Genomic DNA, 12,635 nt, shown 5'->3' with positions numbered 1-12,635 from the left:
TAATATAATTTGTGTATTTTTTAATACATTTTCCAAATTGTGAACAGTTTCTTGAAAGATACTATGTGAATCTCTACATCTACAATACACTAACAAATATATATCCATTATGAAAAATTGCTTTTGGCTATCATGAACATACAAATTCACTGTCTCTGTTACTGTGATTGACAGAGAAAATAAAAGGGCAAGGAAAATGAAAGGAGATACATTGAAATATAACAGAAATGTTTAAAATAGAAATGTACATTGTTAATTAGAAACTACAAAAGGCTTGTGATTTCCAGTAAAAGCTTACAGGTTAAAAATTGTTTAGACTGAAAAGTTGGCACAGTGTATAGTGAATATGTTGCACTTATAATCATAGCATTAAACATAAATGTAGAAAATGACAGTATTAATACCATACAAATTCAGCTTGAAACATTAAACACTAATGAACAGGAAAAAGTATCACAAAGACTTAGTTATTCATGAAGAAAGAGAGTAGCTAGAATATAAAAGACAAAAACAGTGTAGGAGAGAAGTAAATCGACCCAGACTGCTTCTTAACCATGTATCATATTATGTTTTAAAATGTTCATATTCATATGTCTATTGTAACAGAAACTGAGGACAATGATAAAGAGTTGGGGCGCTGAGATGGCCACTCCGTGTAAATGGATGCAGAGAAATCTTTAAAAAGCATGCAATTATTACAGAATCATCTCTATGCACAGTCCCGAGATGGCAGAGCTTCCAGTTTTGGGCTCTTCAATTTTAATTTCAATTCTTTATTGTCATGTGTACAAGTACCATGAACAATGAAATGCTTGCTTGCATGTGCCCCTGCAGACAGTGAACACAGACACAAAAAAACCCACACACAATAAATAAATGAATATAAATAAGTAAATAAATAAAACCAGAATCCTAGGAATAAATAGAGACAGTGGTAGACGTATATGTGCAGGTAGCAGTGGAGGTGACACAAGGTTGCTGATTGTTCATGAGTCTGATTGCAGTTGGGTAGAAACTGTTCCTGAACATGGAGGTGCGCATCTGAATGGACTTTAGTCACTTCCCAGATGGGAGAAGGATAAAAAGTGACACTGCAGGGTGGCTGGGGTCCCGCCTGATACAGTTCACTTTCCAGAGACAGCATGTAGTGTGGATGTCATGGATTGCAGGGAGCTGTGTGCCCGTGATTTGTTGTGCTGTGTTCACCACATGCTGCAGAGCTCTGCAGTCCTGAACTGAGCAGCTGCTGTACCAGGATATGATGCATCCTGTCAGAATGGATTCCACAGTACACCTGTAAAATCTGCACAGGTTTGTGGGAGACATCCGGGCTTTACTCAGTCTCCTGAGGAAGTAGAGGCGTTGTTGGGCTTTCTTGACTACTACCGCAGTGTGACTCGACCATTTAAGGTCATCAGTGAGGGTGACTCCAAGGAACCTAAAGCTGCCGACCTGCTCCACAGCCTCACCTCTGATATAGATGGGGCTGTGCTCTGTTGCCTGTTTGCAGAAATCCACAATCATCTCCTTAGTTTTGATAACATTGAGGGTGAGGTTGTTTTCCTGACACCATTCTGACAGGAGTCTGACCTCCTCCCTGTAGGCAGTCTCATCGTCCACGCTGATCAGACCTATTATATATTATAATGCAATTATAGTGGTATTGTCAATAAACTTGAGGATGGTGTTAGAGCTGTACTTAGCTACGCAGTCATCGGTGTAGAGAGAGTAATGCAGGGGGCTCAGCACGCTGCTCTGCAGGGTGCCAGTGTTGATGGTAATGATGGAGGATGCTTTTCCACCAATATGCACTTGCTGAGGTCTGCCAGTGAGGAAGTCCAGTACCCAGTTACACAGTGAAGAACTAAGCCCCAGATCCAGGAGTTTAGTGATGAGCTGGGTTGGAGTGACGGTGTTAAATGCAGAGCTGTAGTCCAAAAACAGCAGCCTGGCATAACATTTCTTCTTCTCCAGATGAGACAGGGTGGTGTGAAGTGTTATGGAGATGGCATCCTAAGTGGACCTGTTGCAACGGTAGGCAAACTGGAAGGGGTCTAGACTGTCAGGGATGATGTCCTTGATGTGTTCTAGCACCAGCCTCTCAAAGCACTTCATGGCTATGAGAGTAAGTACTACTGGGCGGTAATCATTAGGGCAGTCTACTTTATTTTTCTTTGGGACAGGGATGATGGCTGTGTGCTTGAAGCAGATGGGGACAGATGAAACTCTCAGAGATGATGTGAAAAATATCCGTAAAGACAGCAGCTAGCTGGTCACAACAGTTTTTTAAAACGTGATCTGAGACTCCATCTAGTGAGTCGAGAAAAAGTCTTCCTCACGTCATCCTCGGAGAGCCACAGGCTGGAGTCTTGCGGCGTGCGGGTTGCACAGGCCTGTCCATGTTAGCGAGCTTGAAGCGAGTGAAAAATACATTCAACTCATCCGGGAGTGAAGCAGCGGTAACTGTGGCCACGTGTGTCCAGGGTTTGGAGTCTGTGATCAGCTGAATGCCCTGCCACATCCGACGAGCGTCTGCTGTGCTGTTAACCTGAGAGTCCAGTTTGTGGGCGTACTGGCGCTTTGCGTATTTAATGGCTTTGGAGATCATACCTGCTCTGTTTGTATGCCTGTGTATCTCCGGAGTGAAACACACTGCTGCATTCACGGATCCGCCAGTGTACTTCAGCACACATCCAGGGCTTCTGGTTGGGAAATATGCATACAGACTTTGTGGGTACGCAGTCATCCACACATTTCCTGATGAAGCCTGTGACAACTGCGGCATACTCGTCCTTCTGACAGGAAGAGGCGGATCCAGGTGGATGAACACAGGAAGTGACGTCAGATGCATTCTAGCCATCAATCAATCGGACTGTAGAGTGAGAAAGAGAGAGAGACATTTGGACACAGCGCCAATAGAACTGTAGTTAATAGGGCCCTTCAGCTGTCCCCTATGCATACACACATAAACACTATACACCCATCCATTATCCAACCCGCTATATCCTAACTACAGGGTCACGGAGGTCTGCTGGAGCCAATCCCAGCCAACACAGTGCGCAAGGCAGGAAACAAACCCCTGGCAGGGTGCCAGCCCTCCGCAGCACATAAACACTATCTATCTCAAAATAGACTAAAATTGTTAATCAAATATTCTGATGAGTCATAAAGAATAATATCAAATTTTTAAAACTCATTATGGTAAGTTGTATCGATAATTACAAACTACATAATCAAAGAAGAGGCAATGACCACCAACAACACATTTTTCCCAGAAGAAGTAAATACCTTTCATCCTCATTTTAAGCATAAAAAGACAAAATTGCCAATCAGAGTTCTACCATCCCCTGATGATTCTATGCTATTTGTCATGGTTTGTAATGTGAAGACCTGTTTGAAACAAATAAATAGTTACAAGGCCTGTTGTAAGGATAGTGACCCTTGTGTCCTCAAAACCTACATAGCCAGCCCAGCTGGCTGGTGTCTTAATGTGTTTTTTTATTCCTTCTCTTGTCCACTCTGCTGTTTCTTTTCATGTAAACAATACCAGAACTGTTCTAGTGCCTAAGAAAAGATAGAGCAACGTCAATGATTATATACTGTACCATAGCACTTACATTTGTTATAATGAAGTGCTTTGTGAGACGAGTATTGTAACACATTAAATCTAGCATTCCTTCCCATTCTAGTGTGTTTACTGCCATAACAGGTTGTGAAAGAGCACTTTACTGCTTTGTTTGTTTTAGTTTTCCCTTAGCTTCTAATTCTACTCTTGGATTTACAAAGATGCATTTGTAAATATGTTGTTACTTATCAAGCTTATAATTTCTTGGCAGGAACTTGTGTCCAGGGGCAGTAGTGCTGAGGAATGCGAAAATGTGAATGTAGGTCTGCCCAACAGAAAGCAAAAAGGTTTGCACCACAGGGGGTCTGGGTTAAAACGTGAGTGCTTCATGAGAAGGAACCAGACAGGAGATATCACACAGATCAGTCAGACAGGGCCCCCAGTGGTCCTCATGTTGTATCATGTAATGTCTGGTGTTCCATAGGTTTATTCAGTTGTAGAGTTGGTTGGTGTTTGCAGTTAAATAGTTTTTTTTAATTATTGAGATTTTTAAGTTTGTTTATTGTTTTTGAACTGAATTTTAAACAGATACACTTGGGCTGTTTTGTATGATTGCATTTATTTCATTCTGTCTATTATTAGATGCAACTGAAAAGGCAAATTGCATGTTTTCTTCCATAAATATGACTAAATAAAGAAACCTTGTAACCTTGAATTTATTTATTTTTGTCATTTCTGTTTAATAAAATATATTCATTTTGCCAAGTGCACTTCTAGAGTCTGTCCTTTCTTGCTGTTTCCCTGGATCTTGGTACAGACTCAAATACCCCATACGACACATAGTGAGCTTTCCATTTCCGTTGTTCAACGCAAGAAGATTCATCAGAATCTCTGATTTTCTTGAATATCTTCAGGAAACTTGCAATTATTTTCTGTTTTCTGTAAACATGCAATACAAAGCGGACGTACCAATTATAAAGCAGTCTTTCTTGGTAATTGTTGATTTTAATACCTTAAGAGGGTTGGGAAGACATCACGTGCCATTAATGGAAAAGAACCTTTTCTAATTACAGTAAATACATGCACAGTGTGGATTGCCTCAGGAAGGAAGGTTTAATGATTAAGGAGTGCAGTTAACTAAATTTTGCCCCCTTTCTATTCTGTGAAACTAGTAAAAAAAACTAAAGAGTTAAAATATTTTTTCCTTAAGCAAAAAGACTTAACACTTAATTATACTACTGCTGTGCTCTGTTGATTATTGCATTGTAATGAAGTATGCCTTTACAACTGTAAGTGTTTCATTAGGTTTACAGTTTTCATGTTCATTCAGGGGTTTTCTTTCCTGGCTTAGCACCGACCATCAAGGAGTTTGTCAGGAGGAGCTAGAAAAAAAGTTGTACTGAACAGAGCTCAGTCCAGCTTGGCATGATGTTACTACGAGCCTGGAATGAACATGAATGAATGAATGCTTGCTTATAAGACAGTATGCATTTAAATGGATGGATGTACAGAGGAACAACAAAAATTGGGCACCCAGCACAACTGAATGTAGCACTCAGTTAGATTTTTTTCACATTTTTAAGAACATGTTCTTGAAAAACAGATCTTTGAGTGTAAATGCTGGTTTTGTAAATTGGATGGAATAACTACATAGAATAGATAATCACACAGTGGCATATGTGTGATTAGAAACAATAGTTATTCATTATTTTTTTATCCCTGTTTAATGGTTATGTGTAGTCTTATTTAAGATTCTTATATATACATCAGAGATATTCAATGAACCAATACTTCAATACCAATTTGATACCAAAATTCAGAAAATGCATCAGTAACAGTGTTTGCAGTATTGTAGTACAGAGTCAAACATATCTAACTGCAAGTAGAGGAATTACACCCGCCACCACGAAAGAAAAATCTGTGGAAAAACTATATATGAAAGTAGCTCACAGTAGTAATGCTACAGCAATACACAACATAATACTTGTTAGAAAAGTAAATGTGGAAAATGTATAAAACATATACAGCAGAGAGGGTGCAAGGACTCTGTATTACAAGACATACCACCATTAACAGTATTTGGTAATGTTTTGAAGACAAATAACCACTGAAAGTTTAAAAATGCTATGAATAAAAATTCTTTATCGAAATTACAAAAAAGAGCTGCCTCATTATATTATGGGCTTGAATGAATCACTGCTGGCAAGAAACAATAAAAGTTACTAATTACTTTTACTCAATCAAAACCCTATGCTCTGCCGTTCTCTTTCTACCATAATCTTAAGAACAAGAAGTCACCATTATGCTATAAAAATGAATCGGTAATTGGTTTGTGGCTCTTCATTCTGTTTCACTCTGACTTAATCCATTTTTTTAAATTCCCTAAGTATTTTTTGTTGTTCATGCACACAAAATGCCATTGTGTTAATTATCCTTCTATATAAAAGCGGTCGGGATTGTCCTTCCGTCCCGTGAGTGCTACGCAGGCGCGGAGTTTCACACGCCCGTCCATTTTGCAATGCACGATGTAATTTGTAGTTTAGTTTTCCAGGTAAAAGATGATTTTCTACTCCAGACTGTGCGATATCTTCTTCTTCTTTCTTACTATATAAAAGCGGTCGGGATTGTCCTTCCGTCCCGTGAGTGGAAAGCGTAGCGGTATTCCGCTTATCACAGACTTACTACTTGCAGCTTGCGGTACGAAGCGACATGATGTGAGCAGAGTTCTGGTGCTCCCATCGTTCCATTGCTTTTGTGCGCGATGCGGTGGAAAAATAGACAAAATTATGTCTCTGGAAATAATTAATGTTGATGGAGTACAAATGCCTCACCGCGTAGTAAATATCAGGGGGGTTCAAAAGGGCGACCTCAATATAGAAAAAAAGTTTAAATTTCATCACAAAAATAACAGAAACTACGAGTATTAAAGTAATACCGCTCAAATGCAATATAACCAAATTAATGAGTTTGTATAAAATATCAAATTGATCTACATATTGAATTGCCTTAAGAAGTGGTCAACTTAAAAGTCGGTCGCCTTAAAAGGCGGGTCAGCCTAGTTATTAATAATTCTTTGCATTTATATAGCGCTTTTCTCACTACTCAAAGCGCTCAGCAATTGCAGGTTAAGGGCCTTGCTTTATTGTGAATGTAGTAATGATGATGGATAATGGCTGCGGCTCTTTCAAAATTCAAAGGCTCTGATATGATAAAAAAGAACATAACTGTAACATGATCAGTCCAATTAATATGTATTATCACGCGTTAAGAGTACAAAGAATTTGTTATCTGCATGCTTGACTAACACACAGTACACCAGCACCGTCCAGTGGCATTAATCTTGCTTCCTAGATTACATAAAATATAACAATATGGAATAGTTGCCTGGGCTTTTGTAGGCATCTCAACCCTGTATGGAATGCTTGACCTTTGAGGAAGATGCTCTGGATAATATTGTTGATTCTGTAAAAAAAAAAACTGCTGGAAACAATGGCTTCAACCAATACACACTAAGGAAGGAAACACATGAAACCTGGCTAAACATCTGCAAGACTGATTCCCTAATTTCACAGAAAGAATGAGTTTCAATTTATGTTAGCATCATGTTAACAACTAATATTATCATGTCAGTGTGTATGGCATGGAAAACTTGAGTAACATATCTATGAGATAACTATTAATGAAGAAATAAAAAATTATGGAGCAACATATCCTGCCATCCAGAAGCCATCTTTTCCAGGAGAACAACATCAAACCATATTCTCCCAGATTAAAAGAACACAGCAGGGTAAGCAGAAAACGCAAATATAAGACTGACCTGCTTGCAGTCCTAAACTCTGTAGCAGGTGAAAATCTGCATAGTGGATGAACAGGGGAAAATTCCATTTGCTAAACTTGGTAACTCTTTAGTTTAGATACTACAAAAATGCATGTATTATTTGTTTACTTCTTATGTAACAAGGCCTTAATAGCGGCTTCTTTTGGTCTTCATAACACTTATAAATAATCGATAGATTATTCAGTGTAGCATATTCACATGATGGTAAATTTACTCGTTAATATGAATGATTCACAGGCCTCCCCAAAGTGAATTTTTGTTAGTGATGTTAGTAACAGTCACATTACAGAGGTGAATAAGCACTTTACTGATGCTTTGTAAATGTTATGAAGACCCAATGAAGTTTATGTTAATATCTTGTTACATAACAGTAAACTTAACAAATTTGTATCTTTGGTACCATTAAATGCTTAAAAAGTGATATTATAAGAAATGGTGATCTGACACAATGGGAAATACTCAACTATCTCATCTTTTTTGGAGCATGTTGCAGTCATGTATATTATCTAAAATTCATAAGGTAAAGCATCAAATTGTGTGTTGATAGTGTTTTCAATATAGTACAGGTTGAAAAGGATTTTAAAAAAATCACTCAATTGTGTTTTTGTTAGCATTTCCATACTGTCACAACTTTATTGGAATTGGGATTGTATTTGTAGGTGTTTCCGGCTAGCATTGAACAAAATTTCCATGAGATTCCTTTACAATGTCCATTAGAATTAAAAATTAAGTAGAAATTGTACAAATTCTTCAATGGCCTTAGCAATTGCTTCGGCTTACCTCAGATGTTGCATACCTACATGTACCACCATTTTTTAGATGCATGTTAGAGGTGACACTTTTTCAAAAATGTCTTGCACCTAAGTAATAAAAAACCTCTCTAGGTACAACTGGCAGTAGTATATTAACCCACTCATTTTGAGGCTATTGATGTCTTAATACCAAAGCTTCAAAACCTGATAGACATCAATGTTCAATGCAAATTAACATTAGTACCAGAATTGTCACCTGGTGTAACACTGCCTGTAGAGCTTCCTCTGCAGTCCTTTGTGTCTCAGTCTCTACAATGTTAGTCTGTTAGTTGGCTGCTTGTAATTTCAGTTACCTGACTTCATCTCTTAAGTTGATGGAAGGAGGTAATGAGGGCTTTTACGTTTATCTGCTTAGTCACATCTTCTGTAAATCCTACTGATTATGACACATGGTGACACGTCTTCTTGGCAACCCAGCAAATAATACCTTTTTGTTGGTGTAGGACATAAAATAAATAACAAAAATGAAACAAAAAAATAAAGGTTCAGTTTAGGCAGCCGTTTCTCAAGGAAAGCTTTATAAAAAAACATTAGTAAGTAGTACACTGGTAATGCTGCTGATTTGCATGCCCTGATACCCTTTGGTTACTCAATTTCCCTGCTACAGACTCTCATTTCATCATCAGTTCAGTTCTAGCTTATATCCAATCCTGCCTGCTTCAGGTAGAGAGAGAAAATTAGAAGGTGAATGGATACTGTTAATGTATTTTTAAAGAACTCTATTTTATGCTGTATTTTGTTGGTAGTCTAATATTATATCTAGTATCAAGCATATGTCATGGTGTAATGTACTTCCAGACTTTAAAATTGTATTAAAGGCTATGCACATGTGCATTTTTTTTTCTAAATTACCCATGAGAAACAAATGAATAAACTAGAAACATCTGTTATATGTATTTTAAAAGCTAGATATATTTTGTATTTTTATAGAGACATTTTAAACAGTACTAATTTATAAATGCTAAATCTATTTGGGAAAAAGTGTTCATCCATCTCAGAATGTATTTTAATATTTTAAAAAATAAATACTCATTGAAATATTAACTAATAAAAGAAGGAACTTTGTGGACAGATTTAGCAGGACTATATCTTTTTAATTTTATTGGAAAAGAAACATTCCATACAATCAAGACAAACATACAGTGAAGAAAATATCATTACATACAATCAAGTCAAACTTAACAAACTAGAATTCAATCCCCACACGAAAGAAACAGAGGAGAGCTAACAGCATGGGCTAACATTTATGAACAACAAAGAAGGGAGGCTGTCCTTTTCCCAGATATAAATGCTTATTTTTAATTGTTATTAATTAGTTCTTGCTATATTTTTAAAAAGTTTTGAACAGATCCTTTAAGCCAGAATTAGATTTTTTTCCAATTTCAAGCAGTGTAGTATCTCAGCTTTCAAATCCGGGCTGAAGACTCACTAGTTCAGTTTAGCATATCCTGACTAGAGCTGCTGATTAACTGTACAGACTGCATCTCTGTTGTTAGTCATTAGCACTAAAACATAAGTAACATGATAGTTATAATTTGTTACTAATCCTCACCTATTCTGTTTCTCTTCTCGGTACTCAAATGTGGCTTACTTGTGAGATTACTTGTGTTCTGTTCTGTGTATTGAATTGTATTGACCCCCCTTCTTTTTGACAACCACTACATGCCCAGCCTACCTGGAAAGGGGTCTCTTTTTGAACTGCTTTTCCCAAGGTTTCTTCCATTTTTTTCCCTACAAGGGTTTTTCTGGGAGTTTTTCTTAGAGTGTCAAGGCTGCGGGGTTGTCAAGAGACAGGGCCTGTTAAAGCCCATTGTGGCACTTTTTGTGTGATTCTGGGCTATACAAAAATAAATTGTATTGTATGGAATATCAGTTAGCAGCTAACTTATAAAAGGTGGGTTAGAATTCTTTCAGTTAAGCAAGTCTATGTGCTAATAGTGTAGTACAGGAAATTACAATCTCCTCTGCTTTTAGCCTGTCTTGGAGTAGCCTACACCAAACTCAGCTGTTAATGTGTTTGGAGTGATTTCACACCAAGGCTGTCTGATAAGCATTCAAAGATCTTTGTCCAAAGTTATGCTAATTTGGTGCTCTCCCGAAACATGTTGCTTAGTGAGGCTAGTGCTAGATTGGAGCACTTTTAGGTTGAATCTTGCCATGCATACATTTTGGACAATTTTTAAATGAGATAAATGTGATCAATGAAACATTTTAAGTTGAATGGTTGAAATATTTTGCGCATATGGAGATAGAGAGTATTATATGCATGGCTGCCTTCCACTCCTTTTCTAAGATATTAAGTGGAAAATCATTTCCCTACCATACCCTATGATCTTTGAAAGCATGAGGCTTTAAGACATGTTTATATATTGTTGAGATGCTGCCTGAGTCTTCAATAATGATCAGTTTTTTTTCTGGACTGCGGTGGGCTGGCGCCCTGCCCGGGGTTTGTTTCCTGCATTGCGCCCTGTGTTGGCTGGGATTGGCTCCAGCAAACCCCCGTGATCCTGTAGTTAGGATATAGCGGGTTGGATAATGGATGGATGGATGGATTTCTTCTAGAATAGGTTCTTTTTAGCAAAAATTTTGATTTGAAAATGGTGGATAAATTGTGTTGCTGGGATCTTAAATTTGAAGCATAATTGTACATAAGATGCAAATACATTATATACATTTCTCTAATTGTTTTAATTCCAGACATTTTAAAAAGATTAAATACTATGTAGATTTGAAAGGGTTGAGAAAGCTTATTATATTTTAGAGATGCAAGAAATAAATGCTTCTCTGCCTTGGAGTGCAATCTGCATTGGTTCCATATTCTAAATGATTGATGGACAATTGGACTATTGGTATAGTGATGATAATTTTCTGGGGCAAAAAACAGGGCATATAAAGACGTTCAGCAAAACCAGGCTTGTGTATGCTCATCAGTTTGTGTCAAGGTCTTTACAGCTTAAAAATTTGCTGTCTAGTAATAAAATTGAAAGTTAGGTAGTGCCATGCCACCTTCTACTTTAGATCTTTGTAGAGTCACCTTTGTAGAGTGAACTTCTCAAAATCATAATGAATGAGGCTATAAATAAATCTAATTTCTTAAATAATGATTTGTTATTTATATGGGGATGCTATGAAATAATAATAATAATAGAAAAAGAAGCTTGGGAAGGATGTTCATCTTGACAGTATTCATTCTGCCTGCTAATGTGAGATGTAGGATATACCATCTATTCAGATTTAATTTTTTCTATAATGATAGGAAAACTGTGTTGAAACAGATCTTTATATTTACTTGTGATTTTACCCCTAGATATTTAAACTGTTCTGATAAAATAAACAAATGGATGTCCAGTCTATTATTCTGTGATAGAGAGTTCATTGGAAAAAGCACACGTTTATTGAAATTGATTTTAAGTCCAGATATCTTTTGAAATTCTGCTAGTTCATTAAGGATTACTAGTAAATATGTTTGTGGGTCTAATATATACAGTATCACATTATATGCATATACTGTTCAAGTCCTTTTCTGATAATCACCTTTATCTATAATGCATTTTGAAAGTGAAGGGCCAATGGCAAAATTAGCAATATTAGGCATATGCAGCTATGAGACAAAACAAACCTATTTACAAGGTGTTTACATCTTGATGGAATTAAAAAGTGCAAAGTATCTGCAAAAATAGAGCAGAAACTAAAATGATGTTCCTGCTGTACCCATAGTCCCAAATTCAAACAATGGGACAAGATTGTCCCACAGTGCCACTTTAAGGCACAGCCAATGTGGACCCCAAGACTGCAACTCTGTGAGCGGGGCTCGCTCATCACTAATTACCGATAACAATGAACTTGTTATATAAACTAGTTTATTGCAGGATATCAAATTTGCAAAAGGAAATCAATGTGAAATGCCAAATTACAAATCACATTACATGAACAGAAGAAAAATCCTAGCAAGTAAGATCAGTCATTAGTTACCCTCTTTGGGACTGACACAAAATGAACTATTTAAAGAAGTTATAATTCATTTTAGTAATTTCATCCAACCCAGGTACGTAGTTTGATAATGTACATGTATTTGTCTAAATTGCATTTGATGACATTTTTTTTAAATCATGAATAGAAATTTAACTATAAAGTATGCATCAGAACCTATGAAGATGCTATAGATAGTCTGCTGTCTCATGAATTCAGAGTCCTGGCTTAGATTCCCACAACTGATCATGTCCATGAGCAGTTTGTGTGTTCTTCGCATGTATGTATGGGTTTTCCCCCCTCTGAGTACTCTAGTTTTCTTCTCACATCTCTACAGATGTGCTAGTTTTAGGTTGACTGGCAATTCTAAATTGGGTCTATGATGGCCCCTGTGATGGACTGTACCCACTGCTGCAGAGATACAGTAGGTGAAGTAGGTACTCTGAATTTA

The sequence above is a fragment of the Polypterus senegalus genome, chromosome 2 (genome assembly GCF_016835505.1).
Source record: "Polypterus senegalus isolate Bchr_013 chromosome 2, ASM1683550v1, whole genome shotgun sequence".
Classification (NCBI taxonomy): Eukaryota; Metazoa; Chordata; class Cladistia; order Polypteriformes; family Polypteridae; genus Polypterus; species Polypterus senegalus.
Note: the sequence above shows the minus strand (reverse complement) of the source record.